The sequence below is a fragment of the Salmo salar genome, unplaced genomic scaffold (genome assembly GCF_965601325.2).
Source record: "Salmo salar unplaced genomic scaffold, fSalSal1 ptg000152l, whole genome shotgun sequence".
Taxonomy (NCBI): Eukaryota; Metazoa; Chordata; class Actinopteri; order Salmoniformes; family Salmonidae; genus Salmo; species Salmo salar.
The window spans coordinates 597,238-611,295 of NW_027675323.1; the positions used below are offsets into that span (position 1 = coordinate 597,238).

At 43.5% G+C, this 14,058-nt stretch overlaps 1 pseudogene; it reads right to left on the reverse strand.

The window, feature by feature from the left end:
• Nucleotides 1-2,759: 2,759 nt before the first annotated feature.
• Nucleotides 2,760-12,373, reverse strand: LOC145866971 (uncharacterized; annotated as a pseudogene).
• Nucleotides 12,374-14,058: the final 1,685 nt, after the last annotated feature.

The following is a 14,058-nucleotide window of genomic DNA, read 5'->3' on the forward strand; positions in this document are numbered from 1 at the left end:
TACTATACTGATGGTATCCACTATATATACTATACTGATGGTATCCACTATATATACTATACTGATGGTATCCACTATATATACTATACTGATGGTATCCACTATATATACTATACTGATGGTATCCACTATATATACTATACTGATGGTATCCACTATATATACTATACTGATGGTATCCACTATATATACTATACTGATGGTATCCACTATATATACTATACTGATGGTATCCACTATATATACTATACTGATGGTATCCACTATATACACTATACTGATGGTATCCACTATATACACTATACTGATGGTATCCACTATATACACTATACTGATGGTATCCACTATATATACTATACTGATGGTATCCACTATATATACTATACTGATGGTATCCACTATATATACTATACTGATGGTATCCACTAAATATACTATACTGATGGTATCCACTATATATACTATACTGATGGTATCCACTATATATACTATACTGATGGTATCCACTCGGCTCGCTGCCTCTCAGATCAAAGGTGGGTCCATTTGTTCTGTTCCTGAAGTGTGGTCTCCCTGAGATCCCAAGTTAGAGGGATCCCTGGTGCACCATTTACCCAGGTCATCAGGAGCGGTCACCAAGTGAAGATTCACATCCCCATCGCCAAATGTGGTGGTTAATTTCTTTAATATCAAATGAGGAGACAAACTTATCACACAAGTCAGAGTTACTCTAAAACTAAATCTTTATTCACTTATAAGGCAGCAGGTCAATACAACACACACATTAAAAGAGAATCGATTGAGTGTTCTACGATAATGATGGCTGGTAGACGAATCACCCCCAGATGATTCATTGAGAGATGAATCACCCCCAGATGATTCATTGAGAGATGAATCACCCCCAGATGATTCGTTGAGAGATGAATCACCCCCAGATGATTCGTTGAGAGATGAATCACCCCCAGATGATTCGTTGAGAGCCATGAGACAAAAGTACAAAGGTCTTTTAAAGCCAAGATGCACCCCTTTCAACCTACATGACCAACAACAGATGTATAGAACGGGTCACAAGGTTAAGATTTGTATGAAAGATACTTATAATTCTCAGCAGACAGTATCTGCTGTAGAAACAGTACTCTTTGTGTAGAGACCAGGGTCTGGCCCTGGGGTCATCTCTCCCTGGTACCATATCGAACAGAAACATTAACTCGTGCTCTGGAATGCGGTCTCTTTAGGTTTTATCACCCAAAAGACATTGTAAATCTCCTGTCAGTGTTTTCTCCCAGAGGCCCATCCTCAGTAGAACACACAGACACAATAGTTCTAAGAACCCTCCATTCTGTTGCATAAAACAACCATTTGATGCAATAAAAGTATAATAACATAATCTTGCAATTTTGCTCTCACAGTGTCCACTGAAAGTTGACTAGTAACAACAACTGGGACCTAAAAGACACCCACCATGAGACCCACTAAATCTGCCCAAGAAGAGGCAAACAAAAGAAAAACCCACACCAAACTTAAAGACAGGAAGCAAACCAAAAAGGTGGAGCAACTAAAGATGTTGACTCTCCACATGTATCAAGACAACTGGAGCACTGGGCCAGACACTCTTAAATAGAACCTGGACCAGCTCAGGTGAAACACCTTCCCACTAACGAGATGGACAAGCCAGCACAGGTGTAACACATACTGACTAACGAGGTGACACCAATCAGTGCGTCCTACGTGCTAACGAGCTAGACGTGCTAACGAGCTAGACGTGCTAACGCGCTAGACGTGCTAACGCGCTAGACGTGCTAACGAGCTAGACGTGCTAACGAGCTAGACGTGCTAACGCGCTAGACGTGCTAACGCGCTATACGTGCTAAAGTCCAACCTCAAAACATAAAAAGGAAAAACCAAAGAATAACACTTTAGAAGTTTGCTCACCATCAACAGAAAACAACTTCCATTTCACATTATAATCAACAACAATGCTTCACCTTCACCAATATAAACATGGTGTCTACTGGCTGTCAACAATTAAAAACACGAAGAAACATATTTCTAGAACCTTATATTTTTCCCCCACTAGCTTCTAGAACTCTCGTCTTCCTAAAACCCACTAGCTTCTAGAACTCTCGTCTTCCTAAAACCCACTAGCTTCTAGAACTCTCGTCTTCCTAAAACTCACTAGCTTCTAGAACTCTCGTCTTCCTAAAACCCACTAGCTTCTAGAACTCTCGTCTCCTTGGAACGAGCCCAAACAAAACTCATCTCCAATACGGAAAAGCCGTCAAAATAAATTGTGATCCATGGCAACGCACTGGCTAAACGCAAAACACAACACTTTTTGACTGCCTACCCATGTGAGAATGAACCCTGATATTCTAAAAGCAGGGCAACAATGTCAATATAATTGTACCAAAAAATTGTCAGTTGGTTGCATAAATAAATATCATTACTAAATGTTACATGAAATGTAAATATGAAATATTTGGTTGCATAGTGTTATTTTCAACAGCTTTTCAATGACATGTTGCTAGGTGGGATATCCCCAATGTCAAAACACAGTTTTAACGTGTCTAAATCAATAACCAATATGCATAAACAGTTTGTGATAAATTGAAAACCTAAACATAACATGTGCTATATACACAACCATCTGCCACAATAATCATATTACTTAAACAAGCACCTTATAAACTGCACAAGCACCAGAAACGCTGTTGTTTTGACAAGTAGCAATAAATCACTGATATCGATTAAGGGGGGAAATCAGGTTGTACGTGATGTTGAAACTAACACAACTAAAAAACACATGGAAATGGGAGATATATTTTACCTCACTGGTTAGAGGACAACCTGCAGAAGACAGTCAGCCACATTTTGGAGTGATGCATTTAAATTTAGGGGTCGCTAAACAAAGGAACACAACACTTATTTGTCATAACTCATCGCTAAAATCAATTGTGTGACAGGAGGGAGATGAAGTTGCACGTCCTGTTAAAACAGCTAAAAAACCACACGGAATCTGGGAATAATGTGTACATCCCTGGTTAGAGGACAACTTGTAGAAAACAGCTAGCTACATTTTGAAGTGTTGCATTTTGATTCCAGTGGGTCACTAACGTGGTAAGTGTAACACAACTCTTTTTGTGTTAGTCACTTTTTGTTAAATCACATAAATAGTAACTCTTCCATTTCAGAGCCTGGATTTTCCCCCTGAGGCTAATATCCATATCATGCTGAAATCAATAGAACAGGGGACAAACGTTTAGGGTTCTACATTGTGACATCATTAAAATACTCCTACTAAAATGTTTAAACATTCTACATTGTGACATCATTAAAATACTCCTTCTACAATGTTTAAACATTCTACATTGTGACATTAATTCATTGATATCATGAAACAACTCCATGTATTTTCTGATGTTTGATCAGAGATTGTTTATCAGAGTATCTCTTCCCACATTGATCACAGCTATGAGGTTTCTCTCCTGTGTGTTCTATGGTGTACCTTCAGACCACTAGAACTAACAAACCCCTTCCCACATTGATCACAGCTAAAAGTATTCTCTCCTGTGTGTGTTCTATGGTGTATCTTCAGCTGTCTAGATGAAATAAAACTCTTCCAACATTGAGTACAGCTATATGGTTTCTCTCATTTCTCTCTTGTGTGTGTTCTCTGATGTGATATCAGGCTTCTTGACTGGGTAAAACTCCTTCCACATTGATTACAGCTAAAAGCTTTCTCTCCTGTGTGTGTTATCTGGTGTCTCTTCAGAAAGCTAGAATGAACAAAACTCTTCCCACACTGAGTACAGCTAAAAGTTGTCTCTCTTGTGTGTGTTCTCTGATGTGATATCAGGCTACCTGACAGGGCATAACTCCTTCCACATTGATTACAGCTAAAAGGTTTCTCTCCTGTGTGTGTTCTCTGATGTGATATCAGGCGACCTGACAGGGCATAACTCTTTCCACATTGAGTACAGCCAAAAGGTTTCTCTTCAGTGTGAATTCTTTGATGTATTTTAAGTTTTACTGAGGAGTTTAATCTTTTCCCACAGTCAGAGCAGAAGTAAGATTTCTTCCCTGTGGGTCTCTGAAGGTGTTTCTTGAGGAGTTCTGATCTGGAGAGACTCTTCTCTGCCTCGTCAGCATCATGAGGTTGTTGAGGCTCCCCAGAGGATCCACGATAGTCCCGTCTCTCTCCTGTGTGAACAACAAAGTCATACAGATGGTTAAATGCACACAACAGCAGAAATCCACTGTTTATTTGAGGTAAAAAGGGATGACCAGAGAGTACCCATGAAGTTGTACAACAATTGACAAGACAGTCAAGACCTAAGCAGTGTGCCAGACGACTTTTGGCCTCCAATATAGGCCCCTTTCTGTGTTTGCTAAAATTGCAGTGATGCACATGCAATTTGGTAGTAGAAACTCCTCCATTCTAATGAGGAAACCACTAGTTATGGATGTAGTATATCTGGTAATGAGGAAACCACTAGTTATGGATGTAGTATAACTGCTAATGAGGAAACCACTAGTTATGGATGTAGTATATCTGGTAATGAGGAAACCACTAGTTATGGATGTAGTATATCTGGTAATGAGGAAACCACTAGTTATGGATGTAGTATATCTGGTAATGAGGAAACCACTAGTTATGGATGTAGTATATCTGGTAATGAGCAAACCACTAGTTCAAGACAGGCAGTAATAAAGCCTCTCTTGAAAAAGCCAAACTTTGACCTAGAAAATATAAAAAACTATCAGCCTATATCGAATCTTCCATTCCTCTCAAAACTTTTTGAAAAAGCTGTTGCGCAGCAACTCACTGCCTTCCTGAAGACAAACAATGTATATGAAACGCTTCAGTCTGGTTTTAGACCCCATCATAGCACTGAGACTGCACTTGTGAAGGTGGTAAATGACCTTTTAATGACTCAGACCGAGGCTCTGCATCTGTCCTCGTGCTCCTAGATCTTAGTGCTGCTTTTGATACCATCGATCACCACATTCTTTTGGAGAGATTGGAAAGCCAAATTGGTCTACATGGACAAGTTCTGGCCTGGTTTAGATCTTATCTGTCGGAAAGATATCAGTTTGTCTCTGTGAATGGTTTGTCCTCTGACAAATCAACTGTAAATTTCGGTGTTCCTCAAGGTTCTGTTTAAGGACCACTATTGTTTTCACTGTATATTTTACCTCTTGGGGATGTCATTCGAAAACATAATGTTAACTTTCACTACTATGCGGACGACACACAGCTGTACATTTCGATGAAACATGGTGAAGCCCCAAAATTGTCCTCGCTGGAAGCCTGCGTTTCAGACATAAGGAAGTGGATGGCTGCAAACTTTCTACTTTTAAACTCGGACAAAACAGAGATGCTTGTTCTAGGTCCCAAGAAACAAAGAGATCTTCTGTTGAATCTGACAATTAATCTTGATGGTTGTACAGTCATCTCAAATAAAACTGTGAAGGACCTCGGCGTTACTCTGGACCCTGATCTCTCTTTTGAAGAACATATCAAGACTGTTTCAAGGACAGCTTTTTTCCATCTACGTAACATTGCGAAAATCAGAAACTTTCTGTCCAAAAATTATGCAGAAAAATGTATCCATGCTTTTGTTACTTCTTGGTTGGACTACTGCAATGCTCTACTTTCCGGCTACCCGGATAAAGCACTAAATAAACTTCAGTTAGTGCTAAATACGGCTGCTAGAATCCTGACTAGAACCAAAAAATTGTCATATTACTCCAGTGCTAGCCTCCCTACACTGGCTTCCTGTTTAGGCAAGGGCTAATTTCAAGGTTTTACTGCTAACCTACAAAGCATTACATGGGCTTGCTCCTACCTATCTTTCCGATTTGGTCCTGCCGTACATACCTACACGTACGCTACGGTCACAAGACGCAGGCCTCCTAATTGTCCCTAGAGTTTCTAAGCAAACAGCTGGAAGCAGGTCTTTCTCCTATAGAGCTCCATTTTAATGGAATGGTCTGCCTACCCATGTGAGAGACGCAGACTCGGTCTCAACCTTTAAGTCTTTACTGAAGACTCATCTCTTCTGTAGGTCCTATGATTTAGTGTAGTCTGGCCCAGGAGCGTGAAGGTGAACGGAAAGGCTCTGGAGCAACGAACCGCCCTTGCTGTCTCTGCCTGGCCGGTTCCCCTCTCTCCACTGGGATTCTCTGCCTCTAACCCTATTACAGGGGCTGAGTCACTGGCTTATTGGTGTTCTTCCATGCCGTCCCTAGGAGAGGTGCGTCACTTGAGTGGGTTGAGTCACTGACGTGGTCTTCCTGTCTGGGTTGGCGCCCCCCCTTGGGTTGTGCCGTGGCGGAGATCTTTGTGGGCTATACTCGGCCTTGTCTCAGGATGGTAAGTTGGTGGTTGAAGTTATCCCTCTAGTGGTGTGGGGGCTGTGCTTTGGCAAAGTGGGTGGGGTTATATCTTTCCTGTTTGACCCTGTCCGGGGGTATCGTCGGATGGGGCCACAGTGTCTTCTGACACCTCCTGTCTCAGCCTCCAGTATTTATGCTGCAGTAGTTTATGTGTCGGGGGGCTAGGGTCAGTCTGTTATATATGGAGTTTTTCTCCTGTCTTATCCGGTGTCCTGTGTGAATTTAAGTATGCTCTCTCTAATTCGCTCTCTCTAATTCTCTCTCTCTTTCTCTCTTTCTTTCTTTCTCTCTCTCGGAGGACCTGAGCCCTAGGACCATGCTTCAGGACTACCTGGCATGATGACTCCTTGCTGTCCCCAGTCCAACCTGGCCGTGCTGCTGCTCCAGTTTCAACTGTTGTGCCTGCGGCTATGGAACCCTGACCTGTTCACCAGACATGCTACCTGTCCCAGACCTGCTGTCCCAGACCTGCTGGAACCCTGACCTGTTCACCGGATGTGCTACCTGTCCCAGACCTGCTGTTTTCAACTCTCTAGAGACAGCAGGAGCAGTAGAGATACTCTCAATGATCGGCTATGAAAAGCCAACTGACATTTACTCTTGTGGTGCTGACTTGTTACACCCTCGACAACTACTATGATTATTATTATTTGACCCTGCTGGTCATTTATGAACATTTGAACATCTTGGCCATGTTCTGTTATAATCTCCACCTGGCACAGCCAGCAGAGGACTGACCACCCCTCATAGCCTGGTTCCTCTCTAGGTTTCTTCCTAGGTTCTGGCCTTCCTACGGAGTTTTTCCTAGCCACTGTGCTTCTACATCTGCATTGCTTGCTGTTTGGGGTTTTAGGCTGGGTTTCTGTGCAGCACTTTGAGATATCAGCTGATGTAAGAAGGGCTATATAAATACATTTGATTTGATAAATTGGTTGAGAACTTGTTGGAGGCTATTTTGTTGCAATACCCATCTATGTTTAAAACCTGTTTTCTCTACAGGATGTTTCTGATCTGCCAATGGCCTGGGGGAATGAGAATGGCCAAGACCATTGTGTAAAAGGGGAGGAGTTGTGGTTTGTATGACTAACAATGTAGGCAGAGGAAGGTTGAGACCGGATTGTCATAGGTAACAGTAATGCCTCTGGCTCGGATGTACATGCATGGACGTGCACATCGTACCCCCTGGTTTAGCACCTCATGAAATACTCACAGAAAGACCCATGGGAATGCTAAACACCCCGTTCCCACAGAACAGTTTGACACTGACGGGTTGCGAGGATCAAATGGTAAGCTACTGTGCTGCACTCAACAATGTTCTGAAGTCTATTTTCCCCAGGATAAAAGTGGCTTTGCCTGAACCAAAAGGAGGACAGCTCCACAAATTGCAGCCAGGAGATTGAGTGATCAACAAAGACCACCGCAGAAAGAATTGGCACCAACAGCGCTGGACTGGTCCATTCCAGGTGCTCCTGATGGTTGCAGAGCGGTTGATGTGGGTTCACGCAAGCCACTGCAGGAAAGTGCCCCACAACCCAGACGAAGATGTACCAGCCGATGAATCGTCATATGTGACCCCAGTGGCCATAGAAAGACCAGGACCGGACTCTATGCATCATTTCTTTTGCTTTCGTGGTCAGTCTTTTCATTGTTAGCTGTTGTCTGGGCCCTTGGAGAAGTGACAACAATACAACTGAAGTATACAACACCAGCATAGTCCCACGGTGGGACTTAAATAACAGCCGCTCCAGCTCAAGCCAATGGCTCAGGACGGGAGTCCAGCTAATAATAGCTGCCCGTTGTTTAAGAAGACAGAGATGGATGCAGCGGCTTGATGATTGTCCTCTTTGTACAGATGAAGAGTGTACTTCTGTAGAACTGTTTCATTGTTTAAGAAGACGGAGATTGATGCATCGGCGTGATGATTGTCCTCTTTGTACAGATGAAGAGTGTACTTCTGTAGAACTGTTTCATTGTTTAAGAAGACGGAGATTGATGCATCGGCGTGATGATTGTCCTCTTTGTACAGATGAAGAGTGTACTTCTGTAGAACTGTTTTCATTGTTTAATGATTCCCTGTTTTGCACCATGTGAAGGTAAAACACTCAGTGGCTCAACAGAAGCCATTTACACAGATAATGTACTAGTGTAAGAAAAATCCCCCCCAATGCTTTAAGTTTTGCTTAGATTATGGCATAATTGACTTATCTTATGAATTATTACTCACATGCTTACTTGTAATTTTGTATTAGGTTGAGATTAGTCTCAAAACTGTGGAATATAGTGGTAAAATTACAAACTCTATTATGCACATCATTTATATAAATCTTAAATCTCAACATTCCCACTGTCTGTTTCTCTCATGTAAGAAGAAGCCAGTGTTTTCCCTCTCTTGTTTCTCAGTAACTTAGTCACGTGGCCAAAGACAAAAGGGCCGTCTGAGAGTGACCAGTTTTTTGGTCCATCCTGTTCTTTCCCTATCTTTCAATGGTACAGCTGTGTGGAGATATGAAGACAACAGAGGCTAGCTTGAGCAGCAGCGACAATTCTATCAGCAGAAAGAAGTAAGAAAACTGGCATTATCACTTGTTTGTACGCTCTGCCCCCACCATGATCTCACACACCTGCTAAACTCCCACATAGAGAAAAGAGGTTGTATTTTCCTATAAAGGCTGAGACCCAACTCTTGTTTGTTGGGCTTTTGACTGTTGCACCTGTTGTGCGATTATTAACCAGCTCCCTTTCATGCAAATCTTATTTTATTTTAAATAGTTGTTTCGAGGAATCTACTGTCTCTATCTTCCTTTCTGGTTAGAATTTCCACGACAACTTCCTGTGAAGCAACGGAGAAAGAAAAGGAGAGATTAGACTATAAGGCACCATCTCAAATGACCCATAGGTCACTACTATTTACCAGAGCCACATAGTACTATGTGTTTACTATATGCAGACTGGAAGCAGTGGTGCTCTCTTGTGGATGACTTATGTGGCTCTGTAAGTCATTTAGGAAATAGAATTTTAACTAAATATACATTTGAGATGAAGCCTTATACAACGCAGGGATTTTTCTGCCACAGAAACCCTTGGGGGGGGGCCGCCTAAAATTATTTTTGGGACGCTTAAGTCCAAACTGTAATTTTATTTATAATAAAGTATGTAAAAAAGACAATGGACCTACAAGCATGTATGTTTTAATAATATAATATTTGTGAAATTCCAAAAAGAATGAATTTAACAATGTTGATATTGTTTTTAAGTTTGAGCAAAATAACACAGCACTTGCCATGGCAAAATGCATAGAATTGCAGGAAATTAACTTTAAAACTGCAAAAATGCATGTCTTAAAAATGGCGATAAAAAAAAAACACAAAGATGGCAGCCTTTATAAATTCAGCTGTGCCGACTGCGCCAATTGCCGCGCCCTACCACGCCCCCTGTCACACCCACCACCCTAAGCCCCGTTTTAATCCAGAAAAAAACCCTGCAATGTTCAATCACAGTGAAGTTTCTGCACTTCTTGTGAGGTCACAGAGGCAGATGAGCACTTCCTGTGAGGTTACAGTGCTTTCAGTGAGAGCTCTCAGTCATTAGAGGCTCTGGTTTGAATTGTAAACAGGGTACACTGTGAGGACTGCGACGGCCCCCTACCAAGTCCAGCAAACAATAAATAAAACGTGCCTTTGTGCCCCACGGGTGAGTAGGGTGGGGGGATGTGATGGTGTTTGGACGAAGAGGAAATATACCATCCCCTAACACTGGAATTACACACACATCAGCTGACAGCAACGTTTCTCTCCGCACGCTTCCCTCTTGCTCACCTGGGATCTGTCCTGCTCTACCCACAAACCACAAGTAATCCAGCGTCATGTACAAAGAAAAGATTACTAGATGAAAAAAACAGATGATTAGTTGGAGGTTCTCTTCCTCCTCCTCCTCCTCTTGGTTCTCCATGTAGCCTCCACAGGCAGGCAGCGCCCTCCAGTGGGTCTGGCAGTAGCTAGATCATTTACATCCCTGTCTTCCTGACGGTATTATACTAATTCTGGTTCTACTGAGTAACTAGATCACATCCCTGTCTTCCTGACTGTATTATACTAATTCTGTTTCTACTGAGTAACTAGATCACCTCTCTGTCTTCCTGACTGTATTATACTAATTCTGTTTCTACTGAGTGTACGAAAAATTAACAACACCTTCCTAATATTGAGTTGCCCCCACCCACCCTTTTGCACTCAGAACAGTCTCAATTCGTTGGGGCATTGGACTCTACAAGGTGTTGAAAGCGTTCCACAGGGATGCTGGCCCATGTTGACTCCAATGCTTCCCACAGTTGTCAAGTTGGCTGGATGTCCTTTGGGTGGTGGACCATTATTGATACACACGGGTAACGGTTGAGCGTCAAAAACCCAGCAGCGTTGCAGTTCTTGACACAAACCAGTGTGCCTGGCACCTACTACCATACCCCGTTCAAAGGAACTTAAATACACGATATATACAAAAGTATGTGAAAACCCCTTCAAAGTAGTGGATTCAGCAATTTCAGACACACGTTGCTGACAGGTCTATAAAATTGAGCACACAGCCATGCAATCTCCATAGACAAACATTGGCAGCAGAATGGCAGTACTGAAGAGCTCAGTGATTTTCAACTTGGCACCGTCATAGGATGCCACCTTTCCAACAAGTCAGTTTGTCAAATGTCTGCCCTGCTAGAGCTGCCCTGGTCAACTGTAAGTGCTGTTATAGTGAAGTGGAAACGTCTAGGAGCAACAACGGCTCAGCCGCGAAGTGGTAGGCCACACAAGCTCAGAGAACGGGACCACTGAGTGCTGAAGCGCGTAGCACATAAAAAAGCATTCTCAGTTGCAACACTCACTGCTGAGTTTCAAACGGTCTCTGGAAACAACGTCAGCAGAAGAACTGTTAGTCGGGAGCTTCATGAAATTGGTTTCCATGGTAGAGAACCCACACACAAGCCAAAAATCACTGCAAATCAAAGTGTCGGCTGGAGTGGTGTAAATCTTGCCGCCATTGGACTCTGGAGCAGTGAAACATGTATTCTGGAGTGATTAATCACGTTTCACAATCTGGCAGTCCGACGGACGAATCTGGGTTTGGTGGATGCCAGGAGAACGCTACCCCAAAGCATAGTGCCAAATGTAAAGTTTGGTGAAGGAGGAATAAGGATCTTGGGCTGTTTTTCAGTTTCGGGCTAGGCCCCTTAGTTTCAATGAAGGGAAATCTTAAAGCTACAGTATTCAATGGCATTCTAGACGATTCTGTGCTTTGTGGCAACAGTTTGGGGAAGGCCCTTTCCTGTTTCAGCATGATAATGCCCCTGTGCATAAAGCAAGGTCAATACAGAAATGGTTTGTCAAGATCGACGTGGAAGAACTTGACTGGCCTGCAAACCTCAACCCACCTCAACCCCATTGAACACATTTGGGATGAATTGGAACACTGACTGCGAGCCAGGCCTAATTGCCCAACATCAGTGCCCAACATCAATAATGTTTGTGGCTGAATGGAAGAAAGTCTCCGCAGCAATGTTCCAACATCTAGCAGCAAATGGGGGAACCAACTCCATGTCAAAGCCCATGATTTTGGATTGAGATGTTCTATGAGCATGTGTCCACATACTTTTGTAGTGTATTTTATCTTGCCCATTCACAGTCCGAATGACACACACACAATCCATGTCTCAATTGTCTCAAGACTCCAAAAACCATTTTTTAACCTGTCTCCTCTCATTTATCTACACTGATTGAAGTGGATTTAAAAAGTAACATCAATAAGGGATCAAAGCTTTCACCTGGTCAGTCTGTCATAATGTTTTGTACACTCAGTGTCTGACAGGATTGGATGTTTATTTTATTAAATGATTTTAGTCATTTAGCAGACGCTCTTATTCAGAGTGACTTACAGGAGAAATTACGGTTAAGTGCCTTGCTTAAGGGCACACCGGCAGGTTTTTCACCATGTTGGCTTGGGGATTTGAACTGCTGTTAACCGCTAGGCTACCTGCCACCCTATGCATGCAATGTCAATGTTGTTTGACTTGTTTGTGTATCAGCACATTGACCTAGTCTCATTGCAACACTGCGTCCATGTTGCATGACACAGGCATTTTCAAATAACCTTTAGTCAAGGTGAGCTTCGCTCCCACTCAGTCTGTCTTATCAGACTTCCTGGTCTAACTTATTAACTTAATACTCAAACCTTATTGGCCGTTGAAAAGATTCAGTGGAACTCCCAGGGAGGGTTGGGGCACGTCTTTCAAACTTCCAAAATGTTTTATTTTATTAGACTTTTTATTTATTAGAACATTCAAAAGTACAACAGTAAGGCTACAATTTATACCATGACATTACAGTGATAGTTCAGCGATATGAAATATTTTAGATATTTGTTTCCTTACCATGAAAGCAGTCTATGGATAAGGAATCGGAGTGACTGCAATCCACAGTCAGAGTGACTGCAAGATCCACCCCCACACGGGAATATTTACCCTGCACCCTACCTCCCACACAGGAACATTTACCCTGCACCCCAACTCCCACACAGGAACATTTACCCTGCACCCCACCTCCCACACAGGAACATTTACCCTGCACCATACCTCCCACACAGGAACATTTACCCTGCACCCCGCCTCCCACACAGGAACATTTACCCTGCACCCCACCTCCCACACAGGAACATGTACCCTGCCCCCCACCTCCCCCACAGGAATATTTACCCTGCACCCCTTCTCCCACACAGGAACATTTACCCTGCACCCCACCTCCCACACAGGAACATTTACCCTGCACCACCTCCCACACACAGGAACATTTACCCTGCACCCCACCTCCCACACAGGAACATTTACCCTGCACCCCACCTCCCACACACAGGAACATTTACCCTGCACCCCACCTCCCCCACAGGAACATTTACCCTGCACCCCACCTCCCCCACACAGGAACATTTACCCTGCACCCTACCTCCCACACACAGGAACATTTACCCTGCACCCCACCTCCCACACAGGAATATTTACCCTGCACCCCACCTCCCCCACAGGAACATTTACCCTGCACCCCACCTCCCACACACAGGAACATTTACCCTGCACCCCACCTCCCACACAGGAACATTTACCCTGCACCCTACCTCCTACACAGGAACATTTACCCTGCACCCACCTCCCACACATAGGAACATTTACCCTGCACCCCACCTCCCACACAGGAATATTTACCCTGCACCCACCTCCCCCACAGGAACACTTACCCTGCACCCACCTCCCACACAGGAACATTTACCCTGCACCCCACCTCCCACATAGGAACATTTACCCTGCATCCCACCTCATACACAGGAACATTTCCCTGCACCCCTTCTCCCACACAGGAACATTTACCCTGCACCCCACCTTCCCCACAGGAACATTTACCCTGCACCCCACCTCCCACACAGGAACATTTACCCTGCACCCCACCTCCCACATAGGAACATTTACCCTGCATCCCACCTCATACACAGGAACATTTCCCTGCACCCCTTCTCCCACACAGGAACATTTACCCTGCACCCCACCTCCCACACAGGAACATTTCCCTGCACCCCTTCTCCCACACAGGAACATTTACCCTGCACCCCACCTCCCCCACAGGAACATTT